The following is a 27,298-nucleotide window of genomic DNA, read 5'->3' as shown; positions in this document are numbered from 1 at the left end:
AAATCCACCCCTCGGAGAGGCTGGGGCTAGGATGATGGAAGAATTCTGCCATTGACCTAGCAGTGTCTACACCAGGGTTTAGGTCAGCTTAACTAGGTCTCTCAGGGGAGTGAATTTTTCACACTCCTGAGCAACTTAGCTAGGTCGACCTAACTTTGTAGTGTAGACTAGCCCGAAGACTGCTGGGGCTGTTTCCCATTATTCCTTGGGCTGTAGAAGCTGAACAGCTCTGTGAATTCTTTCCCAGTGAACTGTGGGAAGGCACAGGAGGACTAGAAGCACCTGAGTGGAGCTAGTCTGCATCCACGCTACGGCGCAGTCGTGTCAGTGACTGAGGAGTTTTGCTCAGTTGACCTTTAGCCTATACCCCCCGACAGGCCAGCCCACTGGAGTGAAAAGCATCACCACACTCCAGTTGGGGGGGGGGGGGGGTTGTGTGTGTGTACGTACGTACGTACACAGGACTCGCATTAACTGCATGAAGACAAGCCCTGAGAAACTCAAAGCTATTTAGGGCTGGAGCTGGCTAATGCCACAGCCCCCTAGGCAAATGCCACAGAGGTAAGGGGTGCGGCACAAGAGCGAATAGGGATTTCATGCTTTGACATACACGGTGGACGATGAGGGCGCCAGCTGGAGCAGGCAGATCTATGGCCAGGCATAGGGAGGCAGCTTGCTGCTCAGGATGAAGAGGGAAGCACATCCCAGTTGTGAGCCAAGGGAATTTACCAGGCGTGGGATTGGGAATCTAGGCTCAATTTCTGGTCCCCGTTCACCCAACTCACAGCTCCACAGTGTGAAGGTGCAGCATGCAAAGGCAGACAGTGGGCAGCGGCTGATAAAACAGAACTCTGAGTCAGCTGAGCTGGTGCTAGTGCCCAACCAGGTGGGGATACCCCAGTCTGGCTTCTATGTAGTCTACAAAGGAAGGGTGGAGGCGGCAGGGTGCGGCGTGTGGCTGCCTCTGGTCCTGCTCATATCAGACTCACTATTAATATAGTTGTCGCTCGCAGGAAAAGAAAGAACTGCTTGCTAAAACTGCCGTGGTGTCCTATCGTCCCAGCACAAAGTTATCCATTCCTACCTTAGCCATCCCCTGCAGTCACTAAGCAGAGGGATTAGGCAGCGCGGCCAGATACAGGGAACGACCCCAGTCCTCCCTCCTTAACCAAGAACCTCCCAAGCGCATTGGAACCAGTGTGAGACCTAGGGGTTACAAAGAGAGCTCCACAGCTCCCTGCAGCCATCAGAGTGCTGCAGCCTCCCTATTTCCATGCACCAAACCACCTTCAGAGCTTCCTTCTTCCACCCCCCTCCAGCACTGCCGGCCCCCTCATGGGGCTGGGTCTGCCAGCATCAGACTGTGTGTTCCTCGGGGCTGGGATCTTGCCTGCCCGCACGTCTGGAAAGCGGCACACCTGTCTCTGATACCACAGACGTAAGAGCAGTAACCTGAGCCACCCCAAATAGTTGCCCCCATCATGGGCACGGAAGACATCCCAAGGCTGCACAGACACGGCGAAGTCCTGCCTTGCGTGGGGGCCAGGCTGCAGGGCACCAAGCAATTGCTGCCGAGCAGGTAGGATGCCAACAGCATCCCCCCACCAGCCCAGGAGTAAAGGGCATTCAGGCCCTCCTCCAAAAGGGCGCAGCCCTGCAGGGGTTAATGACCCATTGCCTGGCTGTGGGCAAACACGCTCCAGACGTGTCCCATCCCCCTGCGCGCCCAGTTCCAAGGCACCGGCCCCGGGCACCGCCCCGTCCCTGCCCAGCTCACTGGGGGCCGCCAGAGCCCTGTGCCCGGCATGAACTGGGACACCCCCTCCCCGGGGAGCGGGGCCACGCGGGAAAGCGGCTGCTTCTGCTACTCCACAACCCCCTGCGGTGCCCATCAGCAACGGCGCAGGCCGTGTGTACAGCGGCGGGGGCCTCTACGTGGCCGGCATGAGAGAGACGGGGAGTGGGTCATGGGAAAGGAGGCACCGACCCCGCTGCCCCAGCGCTGGAGAGCCAGGGGCCGGGCAAGGAGCAGCTCGCCCCCGCCTAGCCACGAGCCGGGCAGGGGGATCAGACCCCTGGTCTCCCATTTACCCCAGGGGACCCTCCCTCCCCGCACCGGGACCCGGGGCCCCCTTTCTCGCCGGCCACGGGATAAGCCCGGGGGCCCCGCTGGGGAGGGGACTCGGTAGCCCGCCCGCCGGTTGCTGCGGTGCAGGAAGGGGGCCGGGGGCCAGCAGCACCCACCTGCTCCGGGCTGGCAGTGACTCCCCGCGGCCACGCTCCGTCGGGCTCTCCGGTCGCTCCCGCGAAGCTGATGCTGAGCAGACTTGGAGCGAGGCAGGCAGCGGACCGCCACATGTAGCAGAGCGGGGCTGGCCCGGACCGCCCCCGGCCTGCCTCGATCATGCCTGCACCTCCCCTCGCTCCTCCCCCTGCAGCCCTCTTCCAAACTCAGCCCGGCCAGCGCCAGCCTCCCTGCTTCCTCTGCTCCAGGCCGGTGCCTTCTCTGTCCCCTGCCTGGTACCGTCCCTTTGCTCCAGGCTGGCACCTTCCCCGGCACGCTCTCCGTCCCCAGCTTTCCTCCCTCTGTCCTCGCCTTCCCTGGTACCCTGTCCCTGCTCCAGGCTGCCATCTTCCCCTGTCCCCCGCCACCCCACCCCTACTCCAGGCATCTCCTCTCCTCTTCCTGGCTGGCACTCTCCCTCACTGTTCAATCCTCCTCCAAACCGGCACCCCCTCCCCACGCACACTTGTTCTCTGCTGCCTGTTGAAGGGTTCCTTGCTCTTCCTCTCCTCTGGGCACCAGGTGCAGCCTCCTCCACTCAGGAGCCAGCCCACGGCTGAAAGTGGGTCATGGATATTTCCAAGGCGGGGGCTGGGGATGAATCTTAACAAGTCTCTTGAGTTGTCTGCCAGGCACCACAGCCCTTGGCAGAGGGCCCTTCCCCTGTTCAGCAAACCCCACGCTGTCCTGGGTGCCTATTAAACAGGCGGCAGGAGCCAGGAGATGCCAGGCTTTATTTATCATTCCCGAGACTTGTGAGCCACCAGCGCCTTGTAGAAGTTCTGCTGGGAGTCAAGCTGGCTTCCTCCCCTCCATTCATTGTATGTTGCACAGGGGCCTTGGCATGAAAACAGGATCTTTGCCCCCACCCCTCCCCTGCTACTCCTGGCCTTTATTCCCCACCTGAGCATCCTCAGGGAGTCACAGCCAGCTGCAGCCTGCCTGAGTGCCCCATGCGGAAGAGCATAAAGTCTCCAAAGGAGCAAAGAGCTTATTTCACATCACAGTCCCCAGTAAGTATCAATCCGGGAGAGGAGCAGAATTGTTTCTAACGGGGCTGCTTCTCACAGCCACTGCTACTCGGACCGGCTAAACTAGCGTCCCTCAGTCATAACTATTCTGCCTGTTTTTGGCTTCTTCCATCTGAGGATCCCAAAGCACTTTACCGACATTAATACATTCAGCTTTGCAGGCCTGCTGCATGGGTTAGTATCATCATCCTGCGCCTACAGATGGGGAAACTACAGCACACAGAGGGACAATGACTTGCCTAAGGTCACATGCTGAGTTGGGGCAGAGGCAGGAACAGATTCAAGGATTCCTGGCTCCCAGGCCAGTGCTTTAACCATTCTTCCTCTGCTTCAGAACACTGTTCTTCAAAACCAAGTGGCATGGATTGCCTGGGCTCAACTCTCTACGCACAACTTCCCCTGGGTGAGTCTCTGCCTACCTCACCAGACCAGTTACACCTCTGGCTGACGTCCCACACTGACTGTCCCCAGGCTGGGTGGATGTTGCAATACATTTCCCAAAGCACCGGAACATGTACGCTTGCTCTGTGTCTGGCTTTCTCTAGACTAGGAGCTAAGGTGTGACGTTAGCACACATCAGGGGTCAGGGAGACTTAGGCTTTGTCTACACAAGCACTTTTGTTGGTAAAACTTTTGTTGATCAGGGGTGTGAATATTCCACCCTCCTGAGCGACATAAGTTACACCAACATAAGCACCAGTGTGGACATAGCTACTGCTGCTCATTGGGGGTGGTTTATGCTGTGAGAGAGCTCTCCCATCGGCATAAAAAACCCACCCCTGCGAGCGGCAGAAGCTCAGTCGGTGGGAGAGCATCTCCGGCCAACATAGAGCTGTCCACACCGGTGCTCATGTCAGTGAAACTTACGTCATTCAGGGAGCGGAATATTCACACCCTGGTCCGACCGAAAAAAGTTTTGCTGACATAGGAGGTAGTGTAGACATAGCCTAAGATCTGGACTACACTTCAAACTTACAGCTAAACGAGCGGCGGAAGCTATGTCGGTGCAGGATGCTCTCCTGCCAACATAGCGCTGTGCACACAAGAGCTTATGCCAGCAAAATTTACGTCACTCAGGAGTGTGTTTTTTCACAACCTTGAGCGACAAAAGTTTTGCTGACATAGGAGGTAGTGTAGGCATAGCCTAAGATCTGGACTACACTTCAAACTTACAGCTAAACGAGCGGCGGAAGCTATGTCGGTGCAAGATGCTCTCCTGCCAACATAGCGCTGTGCACACAAGAGCTTATACCAGCAAAATTTACGTCGCTCAGGGGTGTGTTTTTTCACACCCTTGAGCGACAAAAGTTTTGCCGGCATAAGTGCTAGCGTAGACAAGGCCTAAGTTGTATCGCTTTAGTTGTACTGATATAGTGAGTGCAGTACAACTTCCTAGTGTGACACAGTTATACTAGTATAAATGTGCTTTAGACCAGTACAGTTATTCCCCTTCCTTGTGGGAATAAGCTATACTGGTAAAAGGCACCTTTACACCAACTGCATCCACAGTAGGGGTTGCACCAGTATAACTATATTAGTAGAAAACCTCAGCTCTCACCCAAACAGGTGTAGGTCAGGCCTCCGCAAGCTAACGTATACTAACATCACACCTTAAAGCCTAGTCTAGGCAAGGCCTCTCAGCTGAAGCTTGCCCCTTAGAGTATGTCTGGACTAGCAAAAAAGGTGTACTCTTAAATTGAGTTAGCCAGATCCATTAGAAACCCCACTTAGCACCTAATCTAAATGCGTTATAGAATCATAGACATGCAGGGCTGGAAGGGACCTCGAGAGATCATCTAGTCCAGCTCCCCATACTGAGGCTGGAGCAAGGAAACCTAGACCATCCCTGACAGGTTTTTTGTCAGCTAACCTGTTCTTAAAAACCTTCCATGATGGGGATTCCACAGCCTCCCTTGGAAGCCTATTCCAGAGCTTAATTACCCTTATTGTTAGAAAGTGTTTCCTAATGTCTAACCTAAATCTCCCTTGCTGCAGATTAAGCCCATTACTTCTCATCCTACCTTCAGTGTAGGATATGGAGAACAATTGAACATTGTCCTTGGTATAATAGCCCTTAACATATTGGAAGACTATTACCATGTCCCCCCTCAATCTTCTTTTCTCAAGACTAAACATGCACATGTTTTTTAACTTTCCACAGCACACAGAGGGTCAATGACTTGCCTAAGGTCACATGGTGAGTCAGGAACAGATCCAAGGATTCCTGGCTCCTGGGCCTGTGCTTTAACCACTAAACCATCCTTCCTCTGCTTCAGAACACTGTTCTTCAAAACCAAGTGGCATGAATTGTCTGGGCTCAACTCTCTATGCACAACCTCCCCTGGGTGAGTCTCTGCCTACCTCACCAGACCAGTTATGCTTCTGGTAGGTTTTCTAAACCTTTGATCACTTTTGTTGTTGTTCTCTTCTGGACTCTCTCCAGTTTGTCCATTTCTTTCTTTGCCATTGTAGGGGTTGACCCTAGAGGGTGCACAATAGAGAGAGACTTTTAGTCAATCATCGTTAAGGTTACCCCCCCACCAATATCCATAGGGCAGTCAGAACTCCTAGAGAGTTATCTGTCTGCAGACTTAGAGAGCCTGCCACTGGGGTCACCTTTGCAACCATGAGGGCTAGAATTTTTTTTTTAAATAAAATCTTATATGGTACAGTAAGTGATGGGACCCAGCAGAGAAATCAGTTACTTTGTCTCACCACAGCCAGTCCAATCCAATCCTTGATCAAAGCAAACACAGTCTGTCAGATTCCCAGCTGACATACATTGATTAAACTGATTAGATGGGTTCCAAACACACAGGTGTAATAAACGCAACCTCCGCTCGTGCCCTGGAAACTGCCAGACAAAGGTAGTCATGTGATCTCAGTACAGCGCACCTCTTCCTGTGTGTAACTCAGCTAGACACTGAGATCACAAAGAAGCCAGAACCAACAGCGATGGCAGGAAACAGAAGCTGCAACTGCGGATGCTTACCCGAAACCTCTCCTATTGCAGCCATCTGATGTTATTAAGAAATACAAAAAAAACCCATCTGACTCTTCGTCAGCTTCAGATGATGACAGAAATTAGAGATGGAAAAACCTATAGTAGTTCCCAGCCTCTCCATCTTCTACGGCAAGGTTACTCTCTACAATCAGACTTCTGCAGCTGTGGAATAACCCAAGCCTTGCTGAAGAATCATGCTCCAGCACTGAGCGGCCATTGAAAAAGAAAAGAAAAGGAGTTTTGTAGACCTTACAGTTGCAAAAAAGCGTTTGAAAATATGATCCCAATGTAACCAAAGCAGTGACACCTGTATGAGTCTGCCAACAGCCTGAAACAATAGCTCGAAAAGAGGTGAACTGCCCCTTTCACCTCGGTGCGGCACTGACTCTGAGACATAGTGATGACAAATTAGAGATGGACATTGTTATCTAGTTCACTACTATAATTTTAGCAGACGCATCCAGCTAACGTCCTTGTCCCACTGTATCAAACCGCCTCCGCAGCCGCCCCTTGACTACTCCATTGCTGTAGTTATGTATTTCAGTGTAAAATTCTGTGGCAAGTTGAAATTAGGTAGGGCCAGCATAAAATAAATTGAATATCAAAACAAACAACACAGGGGCTGCTGATCTGAGTGTATTTCAGATGCAAGTCATTAAAAACCTTCATTTGTCATATAAATGAAGCTCAACGAATTTCATCAGAATGATGCAGAATCAAGGGGTCATGCTGCAGAATTCAGGCCCCTCTTGCCAGCTGTGTAAGGAGCCTGTCCTATCACCTGTTTTTCAAACCTTTCTCCCATCTAGATTGACATGTCCTGAGTGATGGGAACTCTGTCAGAGAAAAATCTTACTGTGGGAGTAAAGGCAGACAGAACCTAAAAAAATGACTCAGAAGCCAGCAGAGACAAACAAGATAAGGCAAGACTTGCCCCATGTTTCAGTGAACCCAACAATTAACGATCTCTAATTTAATACGACTTCTGTCTAAAGCGCAATGGGCTGGGGCACACCAGTAGCTCCCACTGAAGTCTATGGGTGCTCAGCACTGCTGAAGATCAGGCTCCACATGCACCTCTGCACACAGAGCTCAGAACTGTAAACTCAAGCAAAAATCCATAGTAACAATCTGCTGTGGATTCCTCAAACACTCTGTTCAAGTTTGTCAACAAAGCGGCTATTTGTGCTGGGGAATTTCAGGAAGCAAGTGTCAGTATTCTCAGGGCTGTTCATGGAGTCAGAATGCAAGGGGAAGGGAGGCACCACCTCCATCTGGGAGGATGTTATAGGAAGTTTCTATTTCAGGACCTAACATGTATATCCTACAGTGTTTCCCAAAGGGTTCACAACCCACATAGTATTTCGCACTTTCAAACATCATCTAATTCATTCCCCGACCTTTGCAAGAGACGCAGGAGCTTCCAAGCACAGGAATTAATTTCCCTTCAGCAGAGTCTCTAGGCTTAAAATCCATTAGTGCCAAATTGCACAGCAGGCACTAGTGGCCACTAGAAGACACAAGCCCAGCTGAATGTAGGAAAGAAAAGAAGGACACAGCAGTTTTCATCTTCAAAGTGTTGTACGCACACAGAGGCCCTGATCCTGCAACTGGATCTGTTCATGCACACCCTTGGTCCCCATGGATCCAATTGCAGGAGCAGGGCCTAATGCAGGTAGGTAAGACAAGGTGGGTGAGATAATATCTTCTACTGGACCAATTTCTGTTGGTGAGAGACTAGAGACAAGCTTTTGAGCTTACACCCGAAGAAGAGCTCTGGGTGGATCAAAGGCGCGTCTCTCTCTCCAACAGAAGTTGGTCCAATAAAAGACATTACCTCACCCACCATGTCTCTTTGGTATCCTGGGACCGACCCAGCAACAACACCACTGCAAGGCAATTAGGTAAGTCAATATTATTATGAGGACTTACCCAAGAATGAAAACACAAATGGCCGAGCTACTTTTTTTAACTCCACCCAGCGAACAACAACTTCTGGCAATCCCCAATGGCAGAACTGAAGCAGGCTTCACTCAATTAGGTGAATCTGATGAAAGTCATTTCTTTGTCAGGTAAGTCACGTCACCGCAGGAGACAGGAGCACGTTTGAAGAAGGTGACGCTGATTTCTGTTCAGCAGCCCTGGATCTGAAGCATAATTACTGCCACGCAGCGCATGTGTAAGGGATTTCATTACAAGGCAGATGAATCACCCCATATCTTGTGACTCTACCTAATCCAGACACAAATAGGAGCTCCCGCTTGAGCAGCTATGACCTTGCCAAATACCTTTCCAAGAATATCTCAGTCACTGGCCCCCAAAAAAATAAAAACATTCACGCACCGTCACAGCGCTGCGTCTGCTCAGAAGGAACAAATGCCCACAGAAACCTAAGGTGCCCTTGCTCAAACCTGGAGAAAACTAGTGCTTTGTGCAGGAATCAGCACTGCGAACTTTACAAATTATAGCTACCGCACACGGAGTTAGACTGTGCCCTGGGTTACATCGCTGCCTTGGCATCTAAGGGAAAGTAAGAGCCCCCAGGGAAGACCAATAACTGGGGGCTGTGCGCCCACTACTCCTTCCTGACCTGGTGGGTGGGGTGGGCGGTGCTTTGGCTCCACCAGCCGCAATGTTCTTATTAACACAACTGACTCAGTCAGCACAATGTCATCACAATTTGCTTCTGCTACAGGCCTGCAACACATTACTGCCCTTTCTGGAGCAAGGGGGAAACAAGGAGGATGTTGTTCCTCTCTTAATACCTTCCTCTGCACTGCTTCTAGGGTGGCATGCACAGTTGCATGCCAACCCCCTATACAGAGCTTGTAATAAAACTGACATCCAGCCCATTGGAGCATTTGAAACCTTCCGAAGTGTGGAGCCTTAGACAGAAAACACTTCACAAATGGGCAATTTATATCCTTCCCCTTCAGTTATTTATTTAAAAGCCATAATAAATATGCTACATGATCTTTTTGTACACATCCCATTTCCTGCAAAATGTTTAATGAAAGCTTAATTTGTCTTCAGCCTTTCAGTGTTTTCTTCTTAAGTAACAAACAAAGGGAAAAAAACAAACAATTGTTTTTGAGGGCAACACCAGATAATGAGATTTGCCCTAGGTATTGGGCAATACACCATATCATCTCAGGAACTATTTTTTCCCTTGGCCAATATTTGATTTGCAGGCCCTGGGAGTTGGTCAATATTTGTATGATCTCAGTGTGTCTAGAGTCCTTTACACTTTGCACCCACAAAGAACCTTTTGTCTGGCGATCTGAAGCACTTTACAACCATACATTAACAATCCTCACAACGCCTCCACAACATGTAGAGTATGAGCACTATCCTGGTGTTACAGATGGAGAAACTGAGGCACAGAGCAACAAAACATCTTGCCCAACGTCACACAACGAGTCAGGGCAGAACTGGAAACAGAACCCAGGAGTTCTAAAGTATCAGTCTCCCACTCTAAGCACATGACAATATTCCCTGACTTGAGCCTGGAAAAGAATCCAAGCATCCAGACTTCCAAACTGATTTAGCTACTAGACTTTGTTTGCTAGTGAAGTCCTGCTTTCTCCCCAACACACAGGTAAAATCTAGTATTGCTATTGCAACACAGTCTGGGGCTGCTTAGCACCCCTCCCCCTTTCCCTGTATATAGCAGCAGAGACAGGGATCCAGACACCTACAAAAGGGGAATCACAAGCCTGTAATTCTAAGGCATTCCCATGCCTTTTGCCAGTTGGCACCAAGAAGTCCCTGGGTCACCACCCCGCATCATTCTGTTCCAAGACAGAGCTCAGGTTTAGGAGGGACTGGAGCGCATAGGAGGCTGGGGCAAGAATCCTCTTGGCTATTGCTGGTTCCAGTAATAGCTCAGGTGAGCAGTGACTGAGTTGTTCCAGTCTCACAGCTGTTGGAGGGCCCACATGTGAAGTGAGTTAGTGGGTTCTCAGCCCAGTTCCCGGTGGACATGTGTCCATGGCACAAAAATCACCATCACGGTTGGCACTTATTGGCCCACTTGCTGGCAGTCTCAGCAGAGGCCAAGGAGCCAACGAACCACAGAGATGGAGCTCCCCTCTAGAGAGGGTCCCTGCAGGGCAGGATGGAGGAACACTACTGCAGCCTGGGCAAGTCCCTGCTTTGTACATGGAAGCCTTCTGTTTTCTGGGCTCAATGTGGCACATGTCGGCTCCAAGTGGGTTTGCTCGTCTAAGCTGCCTTGGCAGCTATGGGCAGGATGCCAAGAGGTCATTCTGCTACTGTAAAGGCCTCTGAGAGAGCAAAGGCAGAAGCACAGACCTTGCGTCATTAGTGTCCCTTTAATACGAAAACAAAGCCATAAAACCAGTCATGCAAGACACTCTGCCATGGTCTGCATCCTTGGGACTGGGGAAACCCTCGCTGGACAGGCTCTCTCAGCACACCTGGGGGCCAGCTTGCTAAACTCATCTCTCACTGCCAGTCAGGAGACCCAGAATCTAGTCTCCCAAGCACACCTGGTCTTAACTCTCCTGGTTGAGCACTGCAGAGTAGGCCACACTGCAGTGGGGAAGAGGCTCGCAGGGATGCAGATGCTGGATGGGGAAGAGCCCTCATATACCACATTCCCTGTAGGGCAGCTGCCTCCTTGAAGCCCTGCATAGCTTTGGAGCCCCCTAGTGGATCACACGCTAGTTTGCAGCACAGCCTCTGCCTTGATCCTGAAATTAGAACATGCTAGCCTTGCCCTGCTGGGAAATGGGTAGAGGAGTGGTGTAAAAGAGGTTTCCCATCTCAAAGCTGGACGCAGCCCCTTAAATTACCAGCTGCGAGTAGTGCTGAGAATCAGGGGCTGCTGAGAAACCGACAGCGAGTGTGTTAAACAGAGCAGGGCGGTGGGGTGCAGGAATGGGGCTGAGGGCACAGCCGTGACAAAAGAGTGGATTTGGAGCAGAATCACACTCTGCACGTCCCTAACGACGCAGGAGATCACTGCCTTTTCACTGCTGGTTTTAACAAAGAGGGAATGGGGTATGTGCATTTTAATCAGCTATCCCAAGGAATACACAAGTGGCACTATTTCAGTGGCGGCTGGTTATTGGCCATGGGAAATAAACCCATAGGCAGAGGCTGAGGAAGTGGGTTACAAATGAGGCTTTAACATCTGCTGCTGATTCATGTGCAGACAAAAATAAACAAGATGAATGTTTCTGTTAAAAACACCAACCCAAGAAACAACAGCAGCCGCCCGGTGTGTTCTTAGGTTCCAGGGATGGGGCACAGAGCAAGGATGAGTCATCATTTTATTTTTAACACCTCATTTTATACCAGGCTGGGTCAGAGATCCGTGGGTGCCTCAATGGCAGCTCTGCCACCACGTCTCATACCTGAAAGTGTAGGGGCTCCATGTGAAAGAGCCAGCGGGAGCTGACTGCCTGGTTCCCCCCTGGTTTTTCCTGGCATTGCTCACAGGATGGCTGGTGAATATTCACATGACAAAGGATACCAGCACAACGCAGAGCTTGGCCCTCGCGGGTTTGCACAGCAAGTGCCAGTGGGGGAGAGGTGGAAACTAACCTGGTTTCCTTATGCAGGTTGGTTTGTTTCCAGGGTTCAGACTGGGAAGAGTATGTCACGGTCCTCTCCCAAGCTCTGCCCACAACTTGAGTTCCCCCCCTCTAGCATTCACTGCTTACAGTGGGCTCTGCACATCTTCATAGTGGGATCTTCCCTCTCTTTCTTGCATGATTCAACCTGCAGTGAAATAGTTAACAAGGCTGACATTTTACACTGTCCTCATCTTGCTTCATAATTAACACCTCACTGAGAGGGGTGGGGGCAGTTCACATTTCCCAGAGCTGTTGTGTCAGGCTCTCTACAGGCCCAGGCAGACATAGCTGCATCGCTGATATTTGTGTCATCATTTGAAGTTTTTCCTTCACAATCACAAAGGCTACAGATGTAGGGTTTTTTTAGCTGAATGCTGAGAAGTTGCCCAGTATGCAGGAGACCATTCTGGGTTGCCCAGCTGCCACAAGCCGGCCCAGTACCACCCCTGCTTGTCTCTGCAATAAGCTTTTGCTCAAAACACCTGCCTAGAGCAGGCTGTAGATTAAGGTGAGACTTCAAAGCAGCAAAGAAATCAGAGATGGAGATGTCTCAATAACTTCCATCTAATCCCTCCCAAGGAGGGCAAGGCAGGATCAGGATCAGGACCTATAGCACATCCTCCAAGAGCCTCCCACTCCTGCCCTGGAGAGACAATTCACAGCTAAGAGCCAGGAAGGTCCTCCAGACACAGTCTGCATGTTCCCTTTCGTGCTTTTGTCCCTGGCTCCCTGCCCCCATCACTGCATAGCTCCTAGCTAAGAGCCAGGTTCATGCTGTATCTTGGGGGCCCAGAAGACCCATCCCTGGCTCCAACAGGAGAAGGGGTCAGAACTAACACCCTGTTTTCACGGGGCTCAGTGGCAATGCCAATGCATGTGATGACTGCCCTCTGCTGGGGAATAAAAGAAAGCACGTGTATGTCTGAGTCAGAAATGAGTATTCCCTTCCTAAAGCAGAGCAACGGTTGTGTTCTTTACCCCACCCACCCCCAACGCAGACTGGGCTGCTCACTGTGTGCCAGAGACCCTCTGAGGGCTAAGAGCACTTGCTGTGCCCCCCAAGAGCATAGACAAGGCAGCCCCCGATGATGCAGATGGAGACGCAATGGGTCACTGTGCCTGTTGTTCCCAGAAGGCCAGCCCAGGCAGTAAGCCAGTGACGGGTGCTCAGACAGTCTAACAGATACCGTCCCGGTACTTCTTGCACTGACCTGAACTCCTGGCATCCCCCCTCTGGCACTGGTGCTCCCGTCTGGCTGAGGGCCTGTGGGATTCTAGCCATCCCAGTGACAGTCTGCCGCAGGCCCTGCTGTCCTGGGAGGGGTAGCGGGGATGCGGGCTCTGCCTTTCCGGCTCAGCGGGCAGAAACAAACCCACATTGTCCGTGAGTCAGGCTGCAGTCTTGCAAGGGGCCCCCTCGGGGAGCTCAGCTGCCTCTTCACAGCCACCCGGCAGGGCCCAGCTCTGGGGCGTCTAGTGCCCAATGGACTGGGGGAAAACGCTGTGTCTGTGGGATTGGCTAAATCCTAACTGCAGCTGGAGTGAGCCCCTGGTCATTGTATAATCGCCGGGACAGTCGGGCACAGTGGGCAGGAAGGGAGAGTTAAAGGCTTTGAAGGGTGGGGCCCCTAAATGCTGACATTACCGGTGTCACAGTCATTGCTCCTGGCCAGACACCTCCTCCTCCGTCTCCTTAGACTGAAGGACACCCCTGAATGGATGTGAGGGGATGGCCACTCGCTCTCAGGCAGCAGGGCAGGGACTGATGGCTGGAGGCTTCCCCCAACTCACAGTCCGAAGAGGGCTTTCCACTCCATCCAGTTTGCAGGCCCATGGGGGAGCCACTGCACACCTGCCTGGAGTGATGCCTACGTACCCTCTCCTGGCCAGGCCATCTTTGGAAGTGATCCTTCCCTGTCTTCCCTCCCCCACACTAACAGCCTCCCCTGTACCTCCCTCTCAGTCCCCCTTCCCTACCTTCCTCCTCCCCCTAACACCTCCTTCTTTAGTCCCCCCCAACACCCTCCATGCTCCCTTTGCCACCCACCCACCTCTAACATCCTATCCTCCTTCCCAGACCTGGCCCCTCACCAATGCAGGCCGCACCTTCACTCCCTCCTACTGCAATAGGCTGGTTGCTGCGGGATAGCCCTACCGCTGTGGTGCTGAGGCTGGCATGCCCAGTGTCCACATGGCTGACTCCTCAGGCCTTACACAATGGCTGCAGGGTGGAAGGGGGGAAGGAGACCCTGTGCACGTCACCTGAGAGGGAGCGAGCCGAGACCCCAGCAAACGCCTTACATCTAACATGGGTTCGGGTCAGTAGAGGGGGTCCAGGAGTGATCTGCCTTCACCAGGGGACCCATGGGAGACCATGAGGGGTTTCCCCTGTCTCCTGCTGCTCTGGGGTAGCTTTGGAGGGAAGGAGTCACCAGGCTCAAAGTCACAACAGCATGGGCACAGCGACACCCAGAGCCAAGCTTCCCTCCCCTCTATCACCTCCCCTCTATCACCCTCACCCCGTTACCCAGGTCCTGCCCCCTTCTCACCTTCCCCTTCAGGCCCCAAGTGAATTCCACGGAACATGCCCCCGAGCACTGGCAGAGCAGGGACCTGACACAGACCGGCTCAGCAAGTGGCAATGTGGTCCTGGCTGGAGAGAGCTGGATGTATCACCCAGCCCATAAAGCCCGCGCACGTGAGCGCCAGCTCCTTGGCTGCTGGAGCCAGAGCGCTGAGAAGGAGCAGAGCTCTTCGGGGAGAGTGGCTGCTGGAGCCCAGCCAGGCTCATGAACCACAATGAGCGAGAGATCGATGGATGGCTGGGAGGGACCAAGGCGTCTGCAGGGGGAGGGAGCCATCACAGAGGCCTCCTCACTCTGAGACTGCAGGGCAGCTCCCCTCACCTGCATTCCTGCCCTCCAAGGCAGCTCTCCCATTCACCCACAGGGCGGCACGGAGAACCCCATTTTATGGCTCCTGCAGTGCAGTCTGCGCCCTCTGGCACCCATGTAACAGGCGCTACCGCTGCAGCTGGCAGGGCAGCACTTCCTCCCTGCCTCCGAGCTCCCCAGAAATGGGGGCTCTTACTGATTTCTAGGAACGTGCCCATCACCTCGGCTGCTGGGCACGCGTGCAGCGATTTAAACATCGGAATGAGCCCTTCCTGCTGAGCGCTGCTCCCATAAAACCCATCTCCACGCTCCTGTGTAGCTACTCCCTGCTCCCCAGGGGCTGCCAGAGGAACCCTGGCTGCCCTCGGCAGGATGCACTATACCACTGGGTTTTCGCCCCCTGCTTGTCCCAGCAGCTGAAGGCCAGCCCTGACAGCCAGAAAATCACAGAAAATCACCTTAAGCTCACCCCGGCCCCAGCTTTGCCACCAGGAATGCCAGGACGTACAATATCACTGAGTTCTTCTGGGCTTCACCTCCAATCATGTCACTGAGCCACCTGTATTCGGGGATTGGTGGGGGCGTGGAGCTACCGGCTCCCACATCCAGCTGTCAGCCTTGCAGATGCTGGATCTGACTAACTTGCTTCCCAGCCAGGGATACCTGCTCCTCTCCTGCATCACACACCCAACGGATTCAAAAGGGCCTGCAGTAGTAAGCCGTGTTCCCACACCTTCTCCTACCACGCTTCTACCTGCCCTGGCAACAGAGGAAGCTGTACCCACTACCTGTAGATGCTGCAGCCATGGAGACTGCTGGGGAACCCCTCCCTCCCCACAGGCTCTGGCTCCAGCACCTTATTCTTCCTTTTAAAGAGAGAAAATCTCTAGCTACCACAGTTATGCGCAGAACAGTCCACCGTGGCCCAGGTGTAGCTTCGGCACCGATGCCTGCCTGAATCTGCACACAGCCTGAGACAATGGCTCCAAAAGGTTAACTGATCTCCCCAGGATCTTTCGCCAGGAAGTATTTGTTCTGGCTAAGCAGAGGAAGCTGATGCTTAATCCCTGTTTCGGGATGGCAGATCTTAAGCATGTTGCTCCGGAAAATGTTTTCTCTTTAGATCTAAGCCGCTGCTGAGCTGTTATTAAACATTTCCCAAATGGTGGGAGCGCTCCCCAGTCTTAGCAGTGCCTGGCATTTCTACCGCCATCTCACAGCCGCGCTAGCATGCGCTGAAGCAATAACATGGCACTGAGGCCAACGTGCACAGTGCAATGACGACACATCACAAACAGGGAGGAATGAATCTGCAACGTCCAATAGTAACTGATCTTATCTTACAGCAAAGGAGAAAAGAGCGAAAGCACCCAGCCCTCCCCAGACAGTACCCCTAAGCTACTTCCTCCTCCTCCAAAAGTCCTCCTCCAAAGAAGACCCTCACGGCATACCCTCAGGTCAGCAGACCTGGGCTATGCTTGTTGGGAGAAAGAGAGCTCCAAAGTCAGAGAATGCCCTGCCATCTGCCCCTTCTGTTTCATACCGAGCAGTGCCACTACCTCAACTGCAGCAGTATGGCATGGGAAAGAGGCAGTCTCTCAAATAGGCAGGTCCTGCACCATCAGGGGCTTTACTGGTCCTAAACTCCATCCAGACACCCGCAGCGTGCATCCTGGAGCACCGTCGGCGTGTGCTCCCGGCCAGATACACCACTGAGTGGGCAGCACCAGCTCCTGCCTGGATTTAAGGTGCAGCCACACACAGCCTGTTGCAGCAATCCAATCCTGAGGTGGCAAAGGCATGAATCAAAGTACCCATGGGCAAGAAAAGACTGTGTCCTCCTAGCCACATGCAAATGAAAAAAGATCTCCCAGCCTAACCCTAAAAGCTGATTAAACAGTATCTGCAATCTAACCCAACTCCTGGGTTGGGAACACTAGTAACACATGACAGGCAAACATCCTCATTCAGATATAACCCTCACTGTATCTTTTGGTTGCTATCACCAAACCACCAACAATCTCTGCACTAGGCTCAGCTCGCTGGCTCTCAGCCATGCTGCAGTCCAGCCAGGCACTGGGAAAGGGACTTGCCTGCACCAGCTGAGTGGCAAGAGATAGGACCTGTTGTAATTATTGGGCTTAAAAAATTACTTGAATTGTACGATGACGTGTAAAAGGTATGTAAACGTTTATAAGATGTTACAATAATGTACAACTCTTTTTGCTTGCTTGAGAATTAGCTACGGAAAATAGGTCAAGTTGTTTTTAATACTAAATGTTATGAACAAATGCAAGAAAACCAGACAGAGAAACTAAATTAGTCTAAACAGAAAAAAAGCCTACTAATATGATTTAAGGACTGTTACAATTATACTAACTAAACAACAAAAAGACATGAGTCCTGAAATCAATAGACTAAAATTAGTATGGTGAATATGAAACCTAATTGGTGGACAAAATGAGGGAATAAATGATGCCATCTGCTTTTTTAACTCTTTAAGGTTTTTAGAAAGAGACTTAAAAGCACCCAAACATCTTGTCTTCCTAACCTATTTTAGTTTGTTTTGTTTTACTTTATTTTTCCCACCCCCAAGACATAAGAAGCAGATCAGACTGAAAGCTTTATTCTTGTGCTTGTGTAAGGAACTTTCAATATTAAAGCACAAATAAAAAACAAATCGTGAAAAAAGCTTATCAACACCTTTAACTCTCTTGGTCCTTAAAATCAAAACAACAGAACACCGGCCGAAATTCAGAGAGGGGCTTAAGGCCACACCTTGCTTTCAGCACATTGACTTTAAGGGGTCTACTCACAAAGTTAGACCTGGCCATGAAGCTGGGCGTCATCCATGCTTTGAAGACACTGCAGCCTGGCTCTGCAGGTGATATGAAAGCCTGCCACGCTCTGGACAGAAGGGTCCGTCCGAGGAACAATCCTTCCACTCCACGCTCCAGGAGAGTGCGTGGCCATGCACAATGGACAAAGGGAGATAGCTCCCATCAGCGCTGGGAGCACGGGGCTCAGGCCCCGGTGAGGTGGTTCCGTAGGGCTTGCTGGCGAAGAGAGTAAAGTCCTGGAGTGCTGTGTGCTGGGCACAGTTCACAGCAAAGGCTGCAGAAGCTCCTTCCGTCCCAGGCTGGGAACAGCCTTATCTCAATCCCTCAGATAAGGAATCTTCTGTGCCAAAAAAGGCTACAGAGCAGCCCGGCTTTTATTTATCACAGGCAGCTTTCTGGACTCTGCGGCGTAAGGAGGGGGCAGGATTCTCTCTCCCTAGCAGCATTTCACTCATTCGCTCCCTGGTTGCCAGCCCCTGGCTCGCTGACTTTAAGAACATAAAAACGGCCATTCTGGGTCAGACTACGGGTCCATCTAGCCCAGTATCCTGTCTGTGACAGTAGTCGGTGCCAGGTGCTTCAAAGGGAATGAACAGAACAGGGCAATTTCAAGTGATCCATTCCCTGTCATCCAGTCCCAGCAATCAGAGGCTAGGGACACCCAGAACATGGGGTTGCATCCCTGACCCTCTTGGCTAATAGCCATTGATGGACCTATCCTCTGGGAACTTCTGTAGTTATTTGTGAGCCGTGTCATAGTTCTGGCCTTCACAACATCCCCTGGCAACGAGTCCCACAGGTGGACTGGGCGTTGTGTGTAGAAGTACAGTACTTCCTTCTGTTTGTTTTAACCCTGCTGCCTGCTCATTTCACCTCATGAAACTCTGCAGATCATGAGACGTGCTCGTGACTCAGGGAAGCCCAATCTCACAACAGCCTCCCCCACTTCAGCCACCTAGCAAATGGTGACAGATCAGCCCGGTCACTGAGAAACACCCCAGCTAGTGACTTGCGGCTGCACAGTCCCTTTCACTCGGCCCATCCCCTGCCTGGGAGCCTGTAGTGGAGGGGATCCTCCAGAGTCAGGTTGCGGCACAATGCCAGGAGGAGTAAGGGGGGGGGGTGTATCCCCATCCACAGAGGCCAGGAAATCCTGCATATTTCACTGCCATCAAATTCACCATGGCAGTAAACAAGCCAGTTGACAGCAGCAGGACCAGGCACAGCCCAGCTCCTCCTGGTGGGAGGATAGATACCTCTCATGAACTGCCACGTGGCCCTCTGACAACACGGCCCCTGCTGTAGGACTTTAGCAGGAGTTACGATTTCAGATGTCTGTGGAAGATGGTGGTTCGGCGTGTGTGATCGTGTTGCTGCCCCCTAGAGACTGGCTTGAGGGATTATAACAACCTGCCCCTTAGTGGCAGCTAATGGAGTTACTCCCTTAGCTCTGATACTTTTGGAGCTCCAGGTATTGTTTTCAATTCCCTATTTCAGGCCATGCAGCCATGGATCACTACACCTTGTCTCTATGGCAAAGCCAGGGAGGACAGGCAATTTATACAGGTGTGACAAACTACCTGGTCTTGTCTGCCTGAGAACTGAGGCAAAGCACAGACAGGCAGATACACTGCAACAAGAGTGGCAGGTAGGCGAGAGCTTTTAGAACCTAGTAATGAGTTAACTAGCAAACCGCTGCCCTCTGCTGGTTGGAATCTGAACTACTGAGCTGCATGCCATATGTCCTGTACTGCTACCAACTCTTGTGGCTGAGCCTGTGTTGGTGGAGCATGAGGATCTGAATTCTATTCCCATTGCTGCAGTGAGGTTCAGAAAGGCAATAGTGAGCAGATCAGAGACAACCATGAAATCCCAAATGGCTATGGAGGTGCTCCAATATCAGCGTTTTCCCTGCATGTTTAAGACAATTCCAAATCTGATCCACACAGACAGCGGGACGGAGCAGCCTCCCTGCTAACCCAACAATACACCCAGACGGCTCAGCCAAAGCCTCCCTCGGGATGTGGGAAATCAAGCGATGCAGGGCTCCCGTATACAGCTCACCTTCAGCCACAGCAACAGGCAATGGATTTCCACTTTGAGAAAGATAGGGGGGGAAATCTTGGGACCCCATGCCATGTAGAGAGCAGGAGTTGTCCTGCACTGTTCCCTGACAGGGATCAGCGTAGCACATGAGGCCCACGGGAAATGGATTAAGTGGTTTATAGACTTAAATTCCTCTGTGGCTTGATGTATGTAGGTACTGTAAGAGGACAAGAAAGTTAAAACATGAGGGTGAGTGAGCATTGTGGGTGAAGTGTGTGCTGATATCAACCTCCCTGAGATGGAGATGGTCAGTGTCAGGGAAGGAAGCTGCCCCTTTTGGCCTTTGCTTCATGCCATGGGAGAGTGGAACAGCAAAATGAACCGGATAAGATCTCTGCAACACAAAACTAGACACAGCAAGTGAAGTGCTTCAGAGGTCTTGTCCAGTTTGCTTTGCTGTTTCACTCACTCATGCAGCTGAATAGCAGGGAAAGGGGGCCGTACTGGGACTGGAGCAAGTGGGGAACTGGGGAGTTGTGTGGACATAGCTAGTGAGGTTTAAAAGCAACAGACCGAGCCCTCTCTATCTCCCTTGGTAGGAGACAGTTTAAAGACGCAGAGCACCATTTATCCCAGTGTAAGTTTTGAGGTCCGGTTGCGTGGTGCCTGCATTGCACAACGGAGGCGGCAGGGAGTTTTCTTAACAGTTGCTCCCAAGCAGGAAAGCTGGGCCCATAGTGAAAGCACAGGACTGGGAGTAGGACTGTGAGGTTCGTTCTGTTGCCAGGTCTGGAAGGAAGCGTTGTCTTAAGTTGTAGTGGTTAGAGCACATGACTGGGAGTGAGGCAGAACTCCTGGGTTCTATTCCCAGCCTGTGTCACTTTGGGTGAGCCACCTAATGTGTAGTTCTGTTCTGTTCTGTTCTCAGCCCATTGCCTCTCTCCACTGCGCTCCCAGAACCAGCCTCAGTGTGGTACCATTTGGGATAGAGAGCCACACGGAAAGAAAGGGGGCTCCAGTGGCCATCCTGGGAACTCACTGCATGGGGCTGACTCACTCCTTCCTTTCTGAGCTGATTATAACTCAGAGGCTGTCCCCAGGGCAGCATCACTTGATCAGCTGACACAGTAGCTGGTTGAGCAATGGAATGTGTGCCTGGGAAACTAGGAGTCTAAAGCATCACACAAGGGTGCATGTGGCTGAGTTTTGAGTATCAGACCCATCTGGTTCCTGGGAGAGGCGACCACAGACGGGGCTCAAGGCATACTCCCATGCCTAGAACAGGAGTTGACATCCTCACAGGGGCAGCTAGCTCGCTGTTCTGGTCCTGGAATGGCCCTTTGGCTGGGTTTGGATTGGACTGTGCCCTCCAGCAGCAGGTGTTGGATGGGTTTACATCGGAATTGAGCCAACAGAAGGGGTTTCTTGCTCTTTGCTACCTAATGATGCTCCTAGGATACTGGTTTATTCCACACTGAGTCCCACCCTCATGATCCATCCTGACTGGGAAGCAGGACAGGGTCCCTCCAACAACCCAGACTGACTGCTGCCCTGGAAGATGAACTGCTCTGCAGTGCAGAGGGCTGGTGCCCTGCCATTAATATTAGCCCTACAATAAGTCCTGGACCTGCATTTTGTTCCTGACAGTCACATGGGTGAGGTTTGGAGCCATCCACCTACGTGCAGTGCTAGGCTACAGACCTGCTTGTTTTTATCACTCCCTGCCCTCCTCCTCCCTCCTATTTGTTATGCTCACTTGTCTCTAAATACACCGTAAGCTTTTCCTGGTAGGGATGAGGTCTCCCTGAATATCTGCGCAGTACAGTGGAGCTCACAGTGCAACGTGGATATGGCAATAATCTTACACTGCATCCTACACTACCTTCTGGATGAGGGTCTCAGCAAGCTTTGCAAACAATGAATTCAGCTGTGTGATCCGCCCTGCTGGAGGGCCCCAGGAATCTCATTTTGCAGTGGGGGAAACCAAGGCACAGAGAGCGGTCGTGACTTACCCAGGGTCGCACAGCAAGACTGGGCTAGAACCTAGGAGGCCTGGTTCCCAGTCCCCTGCTCTAACCATACTGACAAAAAACACATTTCTGTTATCTGGAAGGCAATCTCTTCACTGCTGGACATGTGTCCAGCTCACCTTCTCTCCCTCCCAGCTAAACCCCTGCTCCTGCTTCGCAGACCGTCTCACACCTGGCAGTAGGAAGGGGGGGAGAGGGAACTGTAATGGAACCAGACACCTCTACTGAGGTGACCCTTGCTGCATGAGCCACCAGCAAGCTGTGTGCTGGCCCTTTAGCAGGCCCGCAGGCCAAAGCCATGACCTCAGGTGCACCTGCACCTTCTTCCTGTCTCTGACACACACTCTGTCGGGTTCCCTCCCTGCAGAGGGCCAGACTCAGCAGTTCAGAACACAGCCTAGCGAACAGGCTCAGGATTTGCTGAATAATTCAGCTCCCGCCCTGGAGCTCAGAGCAACAAAATCCAGTGGGGCTGGGGCACCCTGAGCAGTAAAGAGGGTGTTGATGTATATGCTGGGTCTGAGCACATGGGGGACATCAAAGGAAAAGCAAGCCATTAGGTAGGATCTGAAGGGAAAGTCAGTCCATGCATAGCTGGGATCATGCACGAAGGTTGTCGGAGGGGGAGGGCAAGGACAAAAGAAATGCAACTCCAGAGGCAGGGAAGGGCAGAGCTGTTAAGGTTTTGGGGGCAAGTGGCAGGGGAGCAGCCAGAGTGATGCTGTTCTGAAGGCTGGTGGACAAACACATTTTGTACTGCTGTAGTGGCGTAGTTAAATCACTGCCATGCCCTAGTACAGATGCAGTTATAACAATATAAAGGTGCTTACAGCCGTACAGAGCCCCTCCTCTCAATGTCAGACATAAGGCCCTTTATGGGGGGAACTGTGTCTAGATTAGGTGGTTTGCACAACTCTAACGATATGCTTCCAAACCAACATAATTATAAGAATATAAACATTGGGTGCAGACAAGCTGCAGGAGCGGGGTGGGTGGTCAGGGTGGTGATAGTGACTGGACCAGAGTGAACTGCACAGGAGTCAAGGGGGGGGACACTGCAAAGACCAATGGGGCTGGAGCCCAGGGCAGGGAGCTGGGGGGGCAGAATGGGGAGGGGGGGCTCAGTGCCAGTGACCCATGGGGCCGGAGCTCAGGGCATGGGGCAGAGCACGGGGCCCGCGGTGACCTTGGAGGCCGGAGCCCAGGGCAGGGGGCTGGGGAGGCAGAGCAGGGGGCCCCGCAGTGCCAGTGACCGATGGGGCCGGAGCCCAGGGCAGGGAACCTCCTGTGAGAGTCGCCAAGCCCGGCGGGCCGGGGGGGACGCCGGGCTGGGCCGGGGGCCCTGGCACTTGTCTGCATGGCCGGTTACCGCGCGGGGCGGCTGCAGGGCAACTTCTGACACCTGTGCACAGCCCGCGCCATCCGCCGGGCAGCTCCACACCCCCGTGCTCGGGCCGGCTGCGGCGTGCGGGGGGTCAGCTCCGGGGCCCTGAGCTCCCGTCCCGGGTCAGGCCTGCCCGCTCTGCCCCCCCACGGGGTCAATGGCCGGGGCGGAGCCCAGCTAGGGTCCGGCGCTGGCCCCTCTTTGTCTGCAACCTGCAGCGCCCCGCGCTGCCTGGGGCTCAGGCCGGCGAGGAGCCGAGCGCCGGGACACTTACATGGGTCCCCGCCCGTGGGCGCAGCGCTGGCCGCCGCCTGGCTCCTGCTCCCGCCGCCTCTCGCTCGCTGCTACCCCGGGTCCCGGCTCTGCGAGCGGCGCCGGGACTGGAGCGATACCCCGGTCCTAGTGCCCACTGGCTCGGCACGGCTGGGAGTGCGCGGGCACTGCAACTGGATCCTACCCTGCGGCCCCCGGTTACCCCAGCCCTGGGCTCCCCACACACCGCTCTGCCAGTGCCCCTCATTCCTGACCTGCAGCCCCCCTGTGACCCCAGCCCTGGGCTCCCCACACACCGCTCTGCCCGTGCCCCTCACCGGCAGCAGAACAAAGCGGTTTGATCCCCGAAGCAGAACCTGGGTGGGCTGGAGGAGGAAAGGCCTGAGAGCTGTCTCCCCCTTTGCCTGGCCCTTTCCCCACCCTGAACATCTACCCGACTGCACCCAGCACTGACTCTTCAGCAAGAGTGTCTTCTTCTGGTTCTCGCCCTCTGCACCAGCCTCTGCAGCCTCTCATCCCAGAGAAGAGGACCAAGGCGTCCCACACCCCAACACTCCCTGGCTGTGAGGGGACACCCCTCAGATCCCTGCCACACTTGCCACCATTTCCTTGGTTCCCAAGGCCCCGGTCTGAACTCAAGCTCAGCTCCTCCTCTAGGCAATGCTGTGGCCCTCACCCCTACAGGATCCCCCCTCCTGGGAGGAACCTACTGAGGTGCAGGTAAGGGGCAGGGCAGGCCAAGCCCCGTGAGTGACAGACTGAGGTTGCCTAGCTCAGAGCGGGCAGCAGTGGTGAGCAGGGTGCAGCAGTTTGCCCGGAGAGGCAGGGGACACCCTGGGACTGGAAGGATGATCAGAACAGCAATTCCCAGAGCCGGTTCTGCTTTTGCCTCTTCCCCAGGGGTCCTTTCACTTCCCCATGTGGTGGAAGCCTGCCCAGCACATTAGCCTAGCTGCAGACAATGGGACGGGAGGCTTCGGTGCTTTGCTCAGCGCCTTGGCTAAGAAGAGGAAAGTGCAGACCCAGAGGTGACAGGCCAGCCATGTGGAGCTTACAGCAGGGTCCCTGAGCTGCTGTGTCTGTTTCCTGGGTTGCCCCACACCAGACTAGCCAAGTTGCCCTTCTGAGAGCACAGCCCGTGTTCCCCGAGTTGGGTGACCCTTCTGCCCAGGGCCTCCCAAGATCCATCGTCCCCCCACCCTCCAGAGCTCACAGCCCTGCAGGGCCAGGCTCCCTGTCACCCTCATTCCTCACCCCCCAGCCTCGTGCATCTCAGTCCCACCCGCTCTCCAGCCCGTTACCTCAGGGACCCAGCTGTCTCGGGGATTTACGCTGCCATCTCCTCTTCTCTGCTGCTCTTGGTCAAGCCGCCCAGCGCATGTCTAGCACCCACAGACCGAAGAGCTTTTAACCCCAAAAGCAGCCAGGTGGCAAGGCCCCCTGCCACCGCGCTGAGCTCTTCCATGTGCTGCGCAGCAGGTGCCGGTTTACGAGCCATGCCACCGGCTGGGACTGGCTCTGCACAGCCCCCCACTGGCTCAGCTGGGTGGATGCGCCCGCAGCAGCAGTTTGCAGGAGGAAGTAGCTTCACGCCCACAGAAACTGCAGGGAGGGGTTGTCAGTGGAATGTGACATGCCCCGGAGCCCAGGCTCAGCACTGGAACCCGTGAGGAAGGGGGCTGGGGAGTATCATGGGGTGCAAATAGGCAGGGCCTTTTGGGTTCTTCCCAACAAGGAACCTCAAGCAGGCCAGTACCAGGCAGCAGTCTGGGGGTCAGTGCAGAGCCAGGAGAGCACGCCCTACTGGGACACCTACACCACTGCCTGCAGCACGGCAGCCCTTCCACCACGCTGGGGCATTGGAGCCACCCACACCTCTCTCCGCAGCACCCTGGCTTTTCCTTCGGTCTCTCATCCCAGTACCAGGCCTGACCCCATCCGCTGTGATGGCAATTCTGCAATGAGGACGCTTGTCCCACCAATGACTGGCCTGAGACCCACCAGCCCCCCTCACACAAGCCCTGAGCAGCCATGGCAGGACACTGGGCCACTGCTGATCAGCTGCTCTTTGAGTAGGGGGTGGCCAGCCCCTAAGCCCCTCACGATCTCAGCCACCTTCTCCCAGCCCCTGCCAAGGCTTGCCCCTTTCCCAGTCCTGAGAGCAGTAGGTGCCCTGCCATGGGGCGAGAGGCTGCCCCTCCCACCTGCTCCCATTTCAGCAGCGTGCACGCTGTGTTTACTTTGGTGCAAGAGTGAAAGCAGGTGATTGAGTTGGCCCAGTGCCCAGGAGTTGGAGCCAACAGGAAGGGAGCAGAAAAGCTAGAATCTTTCCAACACTGGGCAGCAGGAGTTGAGTTTCAGCCCCCCAAAACACTGGGAACTTCATTGCACAGGTGCCAGGCTGGGAGCCCCGAAGACTGGCTCTGGCCTGTGTGCACAGGCAGCAGCAGGACAAGCACACACCGGCCAGTGTGCTACAGGCCTTCCCCTCGGGGAGGGGTGAACTCAGTCTCCCTGGCCCAGCCGGCCCTTGACCTCGCTTCCATGGCAAGACTTGCCCATTTCACCCCACGGATATCAAATGGGATTGGAATGGAACTGGCTACCTGCATAGCCAGGCCAGGGCACTCCAGTCTTACCTAATTTGCTCGGTCCAGGGTCCCTGAGGCCAGCACCCGCCCCGTGCCCGCTCACTCATTAGAAGCAGCAATTCATTTAAATATTCCTTTGGGAAATGGGGAAAAAACCAGATGCTCCTATCTCACAGGCCTGACCCTTCCCACCCCACCAGGCCTTGCAGCACCATGTGCCAGCAGAGCTTAGCCCAGCCCAGCCCTGCAGTGGAAAAAGGGCTAGCACTGGCCAGGGTGCTGCAGATATACGGGAAAAGAGGAGGGCGGACGCTGCTAGGCCAGCAGGGGCTGCCCCTTACCATGAACTCTGACCCCAACACTCCATGCCCCTGCTTGGTGCCCAGGGCATTCCCAGTAATTCTAGCGCACCCCTGCCATTTTAAACCCAATCCTAGCACCTCAAGTCCAGCAGGGAAGAGAGGCATGTGTGTACGGGTGCGTGAGACAGCCCCGCTAGTGTGACATGGCTCTCCTTTCCCCTGGGGCTGAGCCTCCATCCATCTATTCCATCCACAGGCCTTCCCCTGGGGGAAAGGAGAACTCAGTCCCCCCACCCCACTCTGAGTGGCAGCCCAAGAAGCCCACAAGCTCCCCTTGTGCCAAGTTAGGAGCCACCGAAAGCCAGTGCAGCCCAGTACAATTACCGCAAAGCATCTCAATGCAAGAGGCTTCTGGGGTCTCAGTGGACAGCGCAATGAACTCCCCCCGTACACCCACCACGTGAACTGGGGCACGGCCCTGTGAAAATCCCACCTGAGAAGTAGGGGAAGAGCAGGAGCTATGTCTGGGCCTGGCCTGACACACAGCTTCTTCCCCAGGCAGGCCCCCTGGGGGTGGGAGTGGTGGGGGCAGGGAGAAGAAAGCTCACAAACTTCGCACTGAGGAGCCTCACCTCCAAGCTGTCCCCGCTGGGAGGGGGGAAGAGGTTCCCTGTAGACCTCGCCATCGACTCTAGCTGGGGTCAGCTGGGCAGCTCGGGGCTGGCTACCATCTAGCACAGACAAGGAACTCGCCGGAGAGAAGGGCCAGCTCCCCTGCAATTTCAGGATTCCCCAGCATCTCTCACCATCCCAGAGCAGCGCAGACATTCCTGGACAGCCCCAGGGAGCCCCCTTCTCCTTTGAACCCAGCACAGCTTCCCCTAGCAAGCACCAGCTCCTAGAGAGCTCCTGGGGGATCTGAGGAAGGGTCCCTGGCGTGGGACTCAGAGCCCGAGGGAGCCTCCCCCTAATGCTGGCCCTGCTAGCAAGGGGAGGAAGAAACAGCAAGATTGTTC

General features: G+C 53.8%; 1 protein-coding gene across 7 annotated transcripts in view; it reads right to left on the bottom strand.

The window, feature by feature from the left end:
* Positions 1–24,713, bottom strand: part of SLC29A1 (solute carrier family 29 member 1 (Augustine blood group)) — a 56,478-nt gene extending 31,765 nt beyond the window's left edge. For 2 of the 7 annotated variants that reach the window (XM_067564733.1, XM_067564741.1), the window contains exon 1: positions 2,245–2,329. The gene's annotated coding sequence lies outside the window, so the exon portion shown is untranslated. Of the gene's footprint in view, positions 1–2,244; positions 2,355–8,251; positions 9,626–11,890; positions 12,121–17,632; positions 17,903–24,690 lie in introns of those variants that run through there. The other 5 variants (XM_067564737.1, XM_067564740.1, XM_067564738.1 and 2 more) reach the window with 5 other exon arrangements.
* Between the last annotated feature and the right edge of the window lie 2,585 nt (positions 24,714–27,298).

Source organism: Emydura macquarii, unplaced genomic scaffold (assembly GCF_026122565.2).
Source record: "Emydura macquarii macquarii isolate MOO-44397 ecotype Brisbane River unplaced genomic scaffold, CSIRO-AGI_Emac_v2 contig_2676, whole genome shotgun sequence".
Taxonomy (NCBI): domain Eukaryota; kingdom Metazoa; phylum Chordata; order Testudines; family Chelidae; genus Emydura; species Emydura macquarii.
Note: the sequence above shows the minus strand (reverse complement) of the source record. Positions and strands in the feature narration are given on the sequence as shown.